The sequence below is a fragment of the Hemicordylus capensis genome, chromosome 5, assembly GCF_027244095.1.
Source record: "Hemicordylus capensis ecotype Gifberg chromosome 5, rHemCap1.1.pri, whole genome shotgun sequence".
NCBI classification, from domain to species: domain Eukaryota; kingdom Metazoa; phylum Chordata; class Lepidosauria; order Squamata; family Cordylidae; genus Hemicordylus; species Hemicordylus capensis.
Genome location: NC_069661.1, coordinates 102,817,887 through 102,832,069, shown reverse-complemented (window position 1 = coordinate 102,832,069; position 14,183 = coordinate 102,817,887). Strand labels below are relative to the sequence as shown.

The window sequence follows — 14,183 nt, the reverse complement described above, 5'->3', positions numbered from 1 at the left end:
CCACCAACATCAAGGCAGAGTAACACACACAATTGTACTGTATATTGACCAAGGGGCTTCTAAAAGTAACTTTCTCTAGCTCTTGGGGAAATTACAGGCAGTACTAACTGCTAATTAATTGGGGAGAAATATCCTGTATTACCTTTTGTAAAAATGAAATTTCACATGAACACGAGTACACATTCTAAAACATGCTAAACACACTCCAACACATATGCATGTCTGCTGGAAAAATAGAACTCTTTCTTATGTACAAGGGTGCACTCCTGAACAAATTTTTGTTCCCAAACACAGGATTTTTTAAAATTGTAAATTTGGTGAATTTATCTTTTCTTTTCCAGAACTAAAAATACCTATTCCCAGTCGTGCTGTTCTACATTATTATCTGTGAAAGAGTAAGGCCTAGTAAACAACTGCAGTGCAGTCTGACTTGTTTTCAAGTTGCCTTTTGAATTTTTCAGCCCCATGAGGTGTAGACAACCTTCTGTGGTGCTTGCTATAATGGGAAACATCTTTGCAAACAACTGTGTTTGTTAAGGGCAATATACCAAGAGTTTAAGCACTGCCCAGCAACCACCGCTGCTGCTACTACTACTACTATCCACAAAATTGCACAATTGGAGAATTTTTACTCTTGTAGACACCCCCCCCCAAGAGACTCTTGTCTTCCGCTGTACGTGCAACAGCCATGCTATCAAGTTGAGCAAGTTACCTTAGAGGTTCAGGTTTTTCATTCTCACAGCCTATTTACTGAATGAAAGCAACACCACCAAAAGCTGTGATGATCTTGCAGGCATTATCTTTAGTTACCAATAACTTCCAGCTCTAAATGTAGGGTATGCTGCTGTACTAATGGTGTGTGTGTGTGTGTGAGTGAGTGAGAGAGAGAGAGAGAGAGAGAGAGAGAGGGAGGGAGGGAAGGCGGGAAAGAGGAAAAGGGGGAGAGACGGGGTGGGGGAATTGATTTAGCTTATCCATATCCTACACAAGTCTTTTATGAAGCAGACTCATATGGCTGAAAATGCTTCCCACTGAAAAAGGAGCATTCCTTTTGCAGTCAAGGTCTCTGACACAGATCATCTGCTCTGGCTTCCCCTGGTTTTTGGTGTGTGAAAAACTGAAGTCCAATCTTGTGGAACTAGGATGCTTTCTACTTCCCTGTACTGGGCCACTAGGTGATGTTTCAATGATTGCTATGCGAAGAGCACTATGGTGATACCTACTGACAGAATATAGGCTTACTAATACAAAAGAGGGGAGCACCATGTGTCCCAAACCAAAAAGGAAATCTACATCCAAGGGTAATAGTACTTATAGTACTTGAGAGTGTTCAAAGTGCTTCACATACATCATGTATTTATTTCTTGAATTTGTATGCTACTTCCCAAAACAGCTGTTTACAATTTAAAAAAATCCAATCCTATTCTATTCTATAAAACTACCAAATCATCAATTATTAAATGCAATAAAAACATTCAATAGAAGTCAGTTCCAATAAATTTTTTTTAAAAGTCTGTTCAGTTACATCTCTCCCAGCTATAATCAGCATCCAGAAAACCAAATGTTCCCCCAGAATAAACTCTGTCATTTTCTTCCCTCAGTAAAGCAATCCATAACTGGAGCACCCTTATCAAAAAGACTTGAGATCTCATCACCACAAGCCTTACTAACAACAGTAGGAGTACATATAATACAACTTCTTCAAAAGATAATGCTCAGGAAGACATATATGGGAGAAGATGTTCCTTGAGATAATAAGGACCAAGACTGTACATTATATCAGTAACTCTTACAACAGTCTTGTAAAGTAGCACAATATTATTATCCCCATAAAGCAGATGGTGAGAGTTAGTGGTGTGCCTAAGGCCAACTAATACACTCATGGCAGAGATAAGATCTAAACAGGTATTTTAAGAGAACATCTTCTTTGCCATGAGCCCCATAGCCCATTGAGATCATCTGGAGAGGTCCGCCAGCAGTTGCCTCGAGCTCGTTTGGTGGCTACACAGGGATGGGCCTTCTCTGTTGCCACCCCAAGACTCTGGAATGTGCTCCCTGCTGTAAAAAGAGCCTCATTTCTGCTAACATTTAAGAAGCCTCTAAAGAATTAAATTTAATAATTTGTTTTAATAATTGTTTTATGCTACTGTTTTAGTTGTTTCATGTATTTTAATCTGTGCTGATTTTTATTTTTATTTTTTAATTTTGTACACCGCCTAGAGATGTATATATCAGTCATATAAACATTGATAAAAATAAAATAAAATAAGCAAGAAATAAAGAGACACATTTTTCTCACCCTAGATTGTTAACTAGACTTGTGATTTTAAATCATTGTAAGATTTACTACAATACTTCTGGAAGAGGGAGGGTATGACACAAAAATGTTATTTGCACCCTTTAATAGCCTATGTATTTTAAAATTTCCCTCATTTCTTCTTTGCCATTAACCTCTGGCCGTAGTTTATCCAAATATAATGCTTCCTTTTCAATGTGCAATGTTCAGATTCTAAAAAGCTTACTTTGAGAGGCATTGTTATTCCATTATGTTTATTTTTCATATGTATCGACCACGGTTTTTCCCTGTTTATGTATTTAGAATCTGCTAGGTGTTCTCTGAATCTGGTAACCAGATGTCTTCCTGTTTCCCCTATGTAATTTTCACCACATGCTCCACAAGTAATTTTACAGATGACTCCTTTCAGCTTGCAATTGCCTTCCCCATTTTCACCGACTGGGCAGGCTTTAGTTTCACACTTTTTGTTGTATATTCTAGATCTTACTAACTGTTGCTTCAAGGTTTTAGTGGTGGCAGACTCTACATTAGCCTTGATCACATGCTTCCTTAAACTTTTCTGGCATTGCCTGATACAATTATTAAAAATAAAGGGAATCTTTAATACAGGTAATCCTACCTCATATTTTGAACCCCTTGTTCTTCTTAAGGAGAATTTATATCCATTTATCTCTGCTAGAGTCTTAGCTTTTTCTATTGATTTATTAAGTGCCGTCAAGTTGGTGTAGACTCTTAGTGACCACATAGATAGATTCCCTCCAGAATGATCTGTCTTCAACTTGGCCTTGAAGGTTGCTCAGTGGTGCATTTATTGTTGTCGTAATCGAGTCCATCCACTTTGCTGCTGGTTGTCGTCTTCTATTTCTTTCAACTTTCCCCAGAATTATGGACTTCTCAAGGGAGCTGGGTCTTTGCATAATGTGTCTGAAGTATGATAGTTTGAGCCTGGTGAAAATTCTAGATTAATTCATTCTACGATCCATTTGTTTGTTTTCCTGGCTGTCCATGGTATCCTCAGAAGTCTTCTCGAAGACCAAAGTTCAAAAGAGTCAATACTTCTTCTATCTCGCTTCTTCAAAGTCCAGCTTTCGCAAGCATAGAGTGTCATGGCAAAAACCATTGTCTGAACTATTCTAATCTTTGTAGGTATAGACACATTGCAGCATCTAAATATCCTTTCCAAGGCCTTCATTGCAACCCTACCAAGTGCTAGTCTGTGGCATATTTCTTGACTGCTGGGTCCTTTACTGTTGATGGTCAACCCTAAAATGACAGAAGCTATCCACCACTTCAATGTCTTCATTATCAATTCTGAGGCTGGTTGTTGTACCCATGGTCATTAGTTCAGTCTTCTTTACATTTAGTTGTACTCCCATTTTTTCCACTGTGCTCCTTGACTTTCAATACTAGAGCTTGCAGATCATCTGCATTCTCAGCTATCAGAGTGGTATCATCAGCATAGCAAAGGTTATTGATGTTTCTTCCTTCAACTTTAAAACCACGCTCATCTTCTTCCAATCCAGCTTCTCTCAGTATATGTTCAGCATATAAATTGAATAAAGAAGGAGAAAGTATACAGCCTTGTCTTACTCCTTTGCCAATCTGGAACCAGTCTGTTTCACCATGCTCCATCTGGACTGTGGCTCCGTGTCCTGTGTATAGCTTTTTCTATAGCCTGTCCCTTATATTCCCAAGATGAAACTTCAACTGCTTTTTAAACTATATTTTTCACTGTTTGTACTTTAGTTGTTAGTGGATGTGCTGAGTTACTATTTATAATTAAATTATTTTTGGCTGGTTTTTTGTACCATTTAGTCTGTAGGTTATTCTTCCCAAGACCAATTTCTATTTCCAGGAAAGGTAACTACCCTTGACTATTCGGTGCTTCCTTTGTTAGACTTATACCCCCTCTCCTGTTCATATTGTCAAATACCTGTCTGCTTGTTGTTTATTTCTGGTTATAATTATGCCATCAATATATACTTTATATAGGATAACATCCTGAGTACTGCATTTACTTTCCAAATTATGCATGTAACTAATAGCCAGCAGAGGAGTCAATCGATTACCCACAGCTATTCCTCTCTCCTGAGAGTAGAATTTACCATTAAACTTAAACACATTATATGGTAAACAGGCTGTAATCATTTCTTCAATGATTAAATCACTGTAAATCCATAACATTCTATTTGTCTTTTGTTGGTCCGTAATAATTATATGAGGATCTTTCTTGCAGCTGTATTATCAACATTAGTGTAATACGCCTCCACATCAAAACTCTCCACGTGTAGTCTATTAACAAAGTTCCCAAGCTTCTGTAGCTCTTCCAATAATTGTCTTGTGTTTTCCAGATGAGATGGTACAAGTTTTAATAATGGGGTCAAAATTGTAGTTATAAGCCAGCTCAATCTATCGGCCAGACCACCACACCCTGAAATAATAGGTCTCACTTTTACAGATGTTAGGGGCACATCCTTACCCCCTCCTTCCTCCAATTTATTGTTTTAACTACTACATACAATATAGGGCTACTCGGATGCAGGGTGGATTTGATTTAAATCAAACTGATTTAAATCACTAGCAGGGTGGATAAAAATTAAAAAATCTGATTTAAATCAAAAAAATCCGATTTAAATAAAAAAATCGGATTAAAATCAAAAAATTGGATTTTTTTATTTAAATCGGATTTTTTTTATTTTTATCCACCCTGCTAGTGATTTAAATCGTGATTTAAATCGTGATTTAAATCAGTTTGATTTAAATCAAATCCACCCTGCTCGGATGGTTATTTTGTATTCTCTCATTTAGGTTGGAGTTAATATTTCTTCTCTGACAAATGCTGTTCCAGGTCTGTTTGGCAACTCTGCATATTGGCAGGTTTCTCTCTTTCAGTGTCAGCGATAATCAGGTATAGCTGTGAGTCATCAACCTTCTCCTCTCTCCTTCCCCGTTTGTTTTGCATTATCCAGGTGTTTAGACTGGGGGGGAAATCTTGGATATAACTGTGGATTTTAAACAGTGGGATATAGAACACTGAAGCTAACATACATACGTGTGTGTGTGTGTGTGTGTGTGTGTGTGTGTGTGTGTGTGTGAAAACGTCTGTTCTTTGTTGCAATTCCCTTGTTCTATGTTTTAGTTTACACAATAAAGAAGATCTGGAGAGAAGTATTGTAGTAGATCCATCATTTGTATTGCATTGCCATTATATCAACTAATTCATTTTAAGATTTTCATTTCTGTTTTAATATGTTTTATGTTGTTGAAAACCACCCAGAGATGCAAGTTTGGCATACAAATATGACAACTGAATAAATATTCAAGTACAAATATGATGAATGAATGGATAAATTAAAAAAATGCAGGACTCCTGGCTCATAGCTCAGTCTCAACTCCTAGACTATGACAGTTTTCATATTGTTATAGCAGTTTTCTGCCTTCAGGAAATGCTTCACATGTTGACTTGTCTTCTGTGGAACTCCTCCTGAGCATCTGCCATGGCGTGCTTCTTGCATTGGAGTCTGCAGCATATCTTAGTGAAGCATTAGTGTATGTATCCTGTTCATGTTGGACAGTGTTCCCTCCAAGGTGTGCGCATGTACATCTGCTCACAGATTTTTTGAAGTCCACTCAGTTAATTTTAGATTCTGGTCAGGCTGAATCAGCAAGGTCCCACTCTGAATATATGTGCACACATACTGCCTTGTTACTGCCTCCCAGAACTAAATTCATTCCACACAAAGATGAAAAAAAATTAGAGAAAACACTGATGTTGGGCCCTGTTGTCAACCTGCGTCAACTGAGAATTCACTCAAGAGCATATCCCAAAACTCTAGATTCCCAATGAAGCATGATAGCAGTGGCCAAGCTATCTTGCAGGGAAGCCCATCTACCATTACAGATTTTCTCATTGAGGATACCCTTGTATGTTTCCAAGGAATGGCAGGATTCCCCAGATTACAATTTGAAAACCATTGTCTTATGCAATCTTAGCAGCTTGGTAAATTATATGGATTGGCTACCTATACTGGTTGTGTAAGATCAACTTCATTTTTACATTATATTCTGCTACCTACTGTAAAAGAAGGGCAAGAACCTTTTCATGTTCACCATAGCTCAGAATAAGTTTTATATTATTCAGAGATGCATCAGAAATACAGGCTTTCCTTTAATAAAACTGAGCTTCATTCATTCATTCATTCATTCATGTACTTCTTAAATAGGAAACCATAGAGATATTTTACAACCTTCTTATGCTCTTCTGATTACCTTGGACAGCCATTTGACTGGCAAAATAAATTATACACTGCTTGCCAATAAAATATTTACAATTTAGCCTCTGAGTAGCATGCCAAGAAATATCAGCAATTATATACTAGGTCAGAAATCAGATACATTCTAGTACCTTTTTATAAGCCCTTGGCGTCGGGAAAAATGCATGGTAAGCCAAACACAATTCAATATAGAGCTTGAGGGCACTCCTTTTTATTTTATTTTTTAAAGGCCATAATCAATTTGACAAAGTTTGGCAATAAAAATAGGGGGGACGGAACCAGAAAAGCACTGATTAAAAAAGAGTTATCTGTAATGGGAGAAACTATAGATGTCTTCATATTTTAGGCAGTATGAACTAAAACAGCAAAGAAATATAATCACACTATGACTAGTACTAAGCTAATTCTGCAGAATCTTAGGACATTTTATCTTTATCTATTGCTAGAAATGTTAGCCCACAAGGTCTGGAATACTACTAAGAACTGGTTCGGACATTGCTTCCCCTCCAATCTCTAGGATTCTCCACAGGGAGAAATCAGGAGAGTGCTCCTTCACCCTCTCTCCTTGCTGTGGAGAGATACAATACCAACAAAAAATGACCCGGGATATCCGTGGTTATTCAGTGTAGGGCCTCCCTTGACTAAACAGGTAGCAACTGTACATTTTTAAGTGTTTCATGCCAAGGATGTTCTGTACCAACCAAAGCTTTATACACAGTGTGGAAAACATATATTTTTAAAGGCATGTATACATAGCAGGGAATTGCAACCTACTCACTGGCAGTGTTCCCTTTAAGGTGTGCACACATGGGCACACTCACAATTTGTTTGATGTCCACTCGGTTAGTTTTAGATCCCACTCAGGTTGAATCAAGAAGGCCCCATTCTGAATGCAAATGCACACACACACTGCCTTGATACTGACACCCAGAACAAAACTTATTCTGCACACAGATGGGGGAAAACAGAGAGAACACTGCTTCCTGGGTCTTTTATCAGATTATGCACCTTTCAAAACACTTGTCTGTCTTCTTCCAACTCTGCAACTTGAGCATATAGACCACACAGAAACACTGAAAACGTATGCAGTCTTAACACAAGCAACACAGTCAGCCGAATCCTTATACTTTTATGCACAGCAGAGCACAAAGAACACTGATACATACACAACCTTTGTTTCAGTGACAGGCAGCTCCCTGTTTGTATCCACACTGTGTGCAGAAAGCCTTACACAGACAGAAAACTGGACAAGATTTTATAATATAAAATGCAGTCTGCTGCCCAAACAATGTCATTTGAAGAATTTTGTCTTTAATTATATATTATTATATATTCCAGTTTATTCCAGTTGTACAATATATTATGAAGGCTTTGCCAAATCCATAATACTTAAATTGAAAGTACTTACTTATCTTGTGTTTATTGTTAACCTATCACTGAACTCATAGGCTTAATTCTCTATGAGGTGGTAAACCTGTAATATGCGTCTCTGATTAAGTCAGGTTACAGGTGGGGACTCACTTACTTGAATGCTCCTCCAAATTAATTCCCCACACACAGAAAATTAGCATGTCAAGGAGAAGGGGTTCAGTCTGTCTTCTCCTTGATATGCTAACTTTCCATGTGCAAGAAAACTGAGTTTTTGTTTTGTAAGAAGGGAACTTCCATGAACAGGCTCCCATCTGCAGTCTAGCATCATTCAGCCCAGGCATAGTTTGATAATCTTCATGAGAATTAGAACAGAATGGCAGAAGAAGCCACACTTGAATATCTCTTCACTATCCAGCCCCCAAAGACCTGAAAGAGGCACTATGGCAATAGAATCAATACATGATGCTGCTATCAGAGATCTTCTGGGTGAAGGAGGACCAGACAGGAAACAGCCCCGAAAAAAAACCTGCCATGTTCTCATGTATTGTTTCCTTTTGTCTGAGGCACATGATACAGCCACCTTGCTGAAGCTAAGATGATCTAGGTCTGGAGGAGTGACCATCTGGGAACCCCATGCACACTGCCTTGATTTCTATCTAGCACAGAAGAAAAGCAGGAGGAATAGACAGATAGGACTCATTTGTATCCTATCTCTTGGATGTGCTCAGGTATTCCACTTGATCCTCAAAACCACCATGGGAAGGAGATAAGGCTGAAAAATAGTGACATCCCACAGCCATCCAGTGATCTTTGCAACTGAGAGGAGATTTGAGCTAAGCCTCCCTACTGCAAGTCTCCCCATCAGCCTGCACTTGTTACTCACAGGCTTATAGTATCACCAGGCATTGGGAGGTTCCATTTGGAGCTGTTCACATGAAAGCCTTGGAACATTTGAGCAGAATGCCTGAATTCCTCTCATCTCAATTTATCCCCCTTTGCAGTTTTGTATATTGATTCAAAGCACTGCAGAATTCAGTGGAAAAGTTGCTCCTTTCTTCTGACTTGACAGAAGAAATCCTGATGCAATTATCACACATCTTGCATCAGAGTTTCCTAATGCAAATCAGAATGCAGTAGCTGCAATTCAGAAAGCAGACTCTTTGCAAAGCAGACGCTGCAGCAGTTGGAAAGCAGCCATAGTCTTTCTGCAGCAGGAAACTTGCTAAGGCTGGCATGAGGTATTATGAGAGTCAAGTGGCTGCTGCCAGAAAAAGCAGCCCCCTCCCAGCCATGCCCTCTCTCCTAGTCTCTCAATTCAAAATTCATCAACACACTGCCACTATCTCTGAACAAGGCATTTAGTTAGCTCAGGGCAGTGTGCAAATTTCTCTCCTCAGATTTGATCCTCACAACCACCCTGTGAAGTGGTATGAGGTGGATACCTGGCTGGAAGCGGCTGACATGTAGAAGACTAAGCAAAGAAGAATGAACCGGTGCCTCCCAGGGTCATCAAGTACAACTGGCCAAGGTGGGGAAAGGTGCCTGATCCTTTGGAAGGGTGGGGCAGTAAAGAGGAAGAGAAAAATGAACCTCGAGTTGGTGCAGAGGCGACAAGCCGAAAAAGAGAGCCAGCGTGGTGTAGTGGTTAGAGTACTGGACTAGGACCGGGGAGACCCGAGTTCAAATCCCCATTCAGCCATGAAACTAGCTGGGTGACTCTGGGCCAGTCACTTCTCTCTCAGCCTAACCTACTTCACAGGGTTGTTGTGAAAGAGAAACTCAAGTATGTAGTACACCGCTCTGGGCTCCTTGGAGGAAGAGCAGGATATAAATGTAAAAATAATAATAATAAATAATAATAATAAATAAAAAAGCACAGGCTTGGAAGTTACCAAGAGAAGGCAGAGAAGCCCTCCTAAGAGGAGTGGAACCCCTGAGATGATAACTCCCTGGGAAAAGCAGATGGTGTTCACTCTCTTGTAACAGGGACCTTACAAGACAAATTAAGCCAACAAGTAAACAGTGCGTTCCTGGGTGAAGAAACCACAAAGTGCAGAACCCCACAAATGACTGCACCAGAAAAGGGGCAAGGATACAGAGGAGAGGGAAAACTGGTAGTTTTCAATAAACTAATCACTGCAGGTGAAGCACTTCTGTTCTGTGAGTCTTTCTTTTGCTGGGTCCCCATGCAAGATCAACTACCTGTTATGACATGGAGCTTCCCCCTTGGGGAGATAAAGATATTGCAGGTGGCTTAGGAATAGGTTCCCCAGTGAGCTTCATGGCGGAGTAAGAATTTGAATCTGCGTCTCCCTGCTCTTAGTCTGACATTCTAACCACCACACACACTGCCTCTTCTAGCTTCACTTCCTTGATTGTTGCTTGTGTGGCCAGGAATATTTAGAATGTGGTTATGCTGAATCATGCATTTGAGATTACTAGACATTACCATGAAGAGGAGTGGGGAAAAGGCACATGGGACTGATGTTCCTGGCAGTAGCCACATAAATCTCATAACAAGTTACAGTCTAAGTAGAGTTATAGTAAAGACTACAACAAGGCTACTGATTAAGCATCTCATCACAATTTCTTTTGTCCTCATAACTCCCATGACCAACCACATCCTCCAAAACAGATTACTCAAGCTGATGTGGCTTCCTGCCTCTGCCTCACTCCAAGAACTTTGCCTTCTTGAGTTGGCATGAGTAGAATTCAACACTGACTCAGTTCTCAGATATCATGCAAAACCATGGTCAAAGGAAGATGAACTATGGTTCAATGTGATTATAAGCCATGATCTGTGATTGGTCAGCAAACTAGAATTAGAAATGGTGGTTTGAAGGGGATTTGCAACCTTGTTTGTACTATGGCTTGGTCCAATGTTATAGGAATTGCTTATTGTAGTGAATTGTGGGTAGTGGAAAAATTCTTTTCCTGACTCAGGCCAGGTTACTGGATAATCGCCCTGACTGGTCAAAACAAGTTCTGCAACACAAGGGAAGACTCTAGTGCTGAGTTATTCCTTTCCTGTGCTCCAAGACGTAGACTGGCTGGTTTTAAAATCTGTAACTTTCAAGACCCAAAAGTTAAGAAAAAGATGCTGGGAAAACCCAGAAGTTCTGGTAGGTTCCTGCTGCCACCAAGCACTCTAAGACTTGCCTAGAACTGGCCCCTTGGATTGAGTGCTTTAGTCCAAGATCCCTCTATAGCTGGGTACTGGGCAAATACAAAAATCTGCTCCCCTCCCGTGCATTTTGCCTCCACGCGGAGCTAATTATTAATTTGGCCAAGCTCTCTTTGAGATGTGTTTTGCACCAGAGATATCCCGCCCCCCCCACTCCTCCTGCTGGGTCAATAACAAGCTTGAAAAAGGTAAAGAACAAAGGAAATAAAACTTTTATTCAATTATTACAGACTAATTCCTTCTGAGGCTTTTAGATACACTTCAAAATACTTATTTTTGTTAAACAAATACTTAAACAACACCCCGCTGATGCTGGGGCGGCACACTTTAAAATTTAGCTACTTAGTTGCAAACAACAGATATTTATGGCAAAGCACACTCACAAAGAAATATAAGTTTCTAATACAAAGTAACACACACACTTTCTCCTACCCTAAACTTCTGAAGCCACTAGCCTTGGCTTCCTGTTCTCCTTTAACTCACCCAGCTCCTGAAGAGAATCAAGCCTCCTGCAATCCTGTCTCCCAAGGATCTACAGTCATCCTGCTGCAGCAAAACATGTTCCCCTGAACTCCTCCAACAAAGAACTTCCTTCCCAGAATTTCCAGCAACAGCTCTAGGTCCCACCCACCTGGCATACTGATTGGTTGAGCCCTTGAGTTCACCAGCCTGTCAGTCAAGACAAAATTTCATTTCCTGTTAACTCTTTAGAGGGAGGGGAGACTGGTCACTCTACCTATAGCTATGGCTGAATAACCATATTAAGAGAATAGCCATAGCTATTGTTCCACCTCTGAGGTTAAATGCACCTCGAGTCTGGAAATGATGAGGGAACCAAAAATGAAACCTTACAAGCAGTTCTAGGTCAGGGATGGGTAGATTTCAGGCCTGCAGAAACTTTATTCTGTCTCCCTCCCCTGTACACTTCAGGCAGGCGTGGCCCAAGCCCAACTGATGCCCCAAGACAGGAGGCCCGAGATTCATCCCCATCTGCATGGTAAAAATTTCTCCACCTAGCCCTGAAGGCCCCTCTCTTCTCCTTGGTACTTCCTGCACTGAGGAATGTTCACCTATCACCTCCAACTGAAATCCAACCCTTTCCCCTCCTCCTCCCTGCCCTCCAGCCTCACCTTCCCTTTCTCCTTGGCGTTTTGCATGCCAAGAACAAACTTCTTTTCCTACCCCAACTTTTCTCCTTCTTTCCTCATCCTGGACTTTCCCATTCTCCTCAATGTGTGCAGTGTGTCAAGAAACAAGTTTTCTCCCTACCTCCAGTCCAAACCCTGACCCTTCCCCTTCCCCTTCCCCAGCTCCTTATGCTGCTGCTGAAGTTGCTACTTGTTTCCCTCACCAGTTCCTAATTGTCCGCTCTTCCTGCCTTCAGAGGGCAGGGAATGGAGCAATAGGAAATGTGAATTCACGCTTCCTGTTGCTCCATTCCCTACAAACAGGAAGTGTGAGGAAATCAGAAGCTGGTGAGTGTTAGCAACCTGATGAAGCAACAGCTTCACCACCAATGGTGGTGTAGATGCCAACACCATCTTCTCCCTCCAATCCAATGCCTAGGGTGACTGTATTACTGGAGATCATGGAAGGACTGGCTGTCTGCAAGATCTGCTTTGGTTTTTACTACAACCTTGTGGTCCACCATTTGGAGACAGGAGCAAAAATAGTGGCTCATGGTGGGGAACATACACTTAGAATTAAGGAATAGAGTGTTTCAAAGCACAGGCTCGGGATTTATTTCTAGTACCAGAACCTCACAATCCTTTCTCACAAAAACCCATTCCTGGTTTCTTCCCAGCTGCATAATTTCAGCAGTTTAATTTAGTGTGTTTTTGTTGTTTCTACTGTTAACACAGTTGAGAGTCAGAAACTCTTAATGATCTACCACAAATCATCCAAAGACCTAGCAGTAGATCCCAGTCTACTGTCAGCCTAGCCCTACTCTGGACTATGGTTTGCATGTATGCTTAGAAACTCAAACTATGGTTTAGGTTCTGAATGGTGGGTAGCACAAACCATGTTTTCATGAGATGTCTCAAATGAGGCATCAACAGGTCAATTCAGACAAGCTATAGCAAATTATATGAAGTTGCAAATTAGCCCAAGACCACATGCTCTTTCCTTCTCTTACTTTCTTGGCTCCATCACAGAGCAGCACCACTGACATTCTGATTTGTTTAAACCACAGCTCCACAGTTCATGCAAAGCTAGGAACTGTGGTTTAACTCTGACTTACAAATCTAGATGTTAGACCAACATCCTGGTTTCTAAGCCAGAGTTAGACCACAGTTCCCAGATTTGTACAAGCTGTAGAGCTGTGGTTTAAACAAACCAGGATTCTTGATCACATGGACAAAAGAGGTAAGGAGAGGATGGCATATGCCGGTTCATTACTCTGAATGATTAGTCTGAATGATTAGTCAGGATCCTAACTATGATTGGTTGATTGTCTGAACCAGCTCAATGAGTCAAGCTGGGAGAATGAAACACAGGCATAATTTAAATACTTTCCTCAATCTTTGGTGAAGGCTTTGGTGGAAGGCCGGATTTTTCAGCCCTTGATGCGTGCACCAGTGGCACAAACTCACTAAGATGCTGTCCTGAAGAAATTAATCTGGCAATGCTATAAAAAGGGCGGGTGGAGACAGAAAGATATTAACACAGAAATTGATGGAAGACATCTACAGGCATACATCAACAGCATATTTGTTTCAACCCTAAGTTGCTTATATTTCTTTATCTCATAAGGTTGCTTCACACTTAGTGCTGCAATACTTTATTTTTGTTAGAATCAATTAGCGTATAAAGGCATTTTGCATTTTCATTATTGAAGTCTGTATTGATTTTTCTGAATATCATTTACAAATAATTAACAAAAATAAACCCAAACTCAACTTTCTCACTTCCCTCAATGGGAGAAAATACAATAATTAAGACGACTGCAAATCAGTGCAGCCTGATGTATAAACAGAGGACTTAAAACAAGAAGCTGATGCCAAAAACAGAGAAAAAACAGAACAGATGGCAGCAAGAGACAAGACAACAGCTGGAA

General features: G+C 40.3%; 1 protein-coding gene across 12 annotated transcripts in view; it reads right to left on the bottom strand.

The window, feature by feature from the left end:
• Positions 1 to 14,183, bottom strand: part of APBB2 (amyloid beta precursor protein binding family B member 2) — a 251,129-nt gene that overhangs the window by 141,576 nt on the left and 95,370 nt on the right. The window contains exon 1 of one of the 12 annotated variants that reach the window (XM_053253569.1): positions 713 to 853. The exons of the other annotated variants lie outside the window; for them this stretch is intronic. The gene's annotated coding sequence lies outside the window, so the exon portion shown is untranslated. Of the gene's footprint in view, positions 1 to 712; positions 854 to 14,183 lie in introns of those variants that run through there. 12 annotated transcript variants of the gene reach the window in all.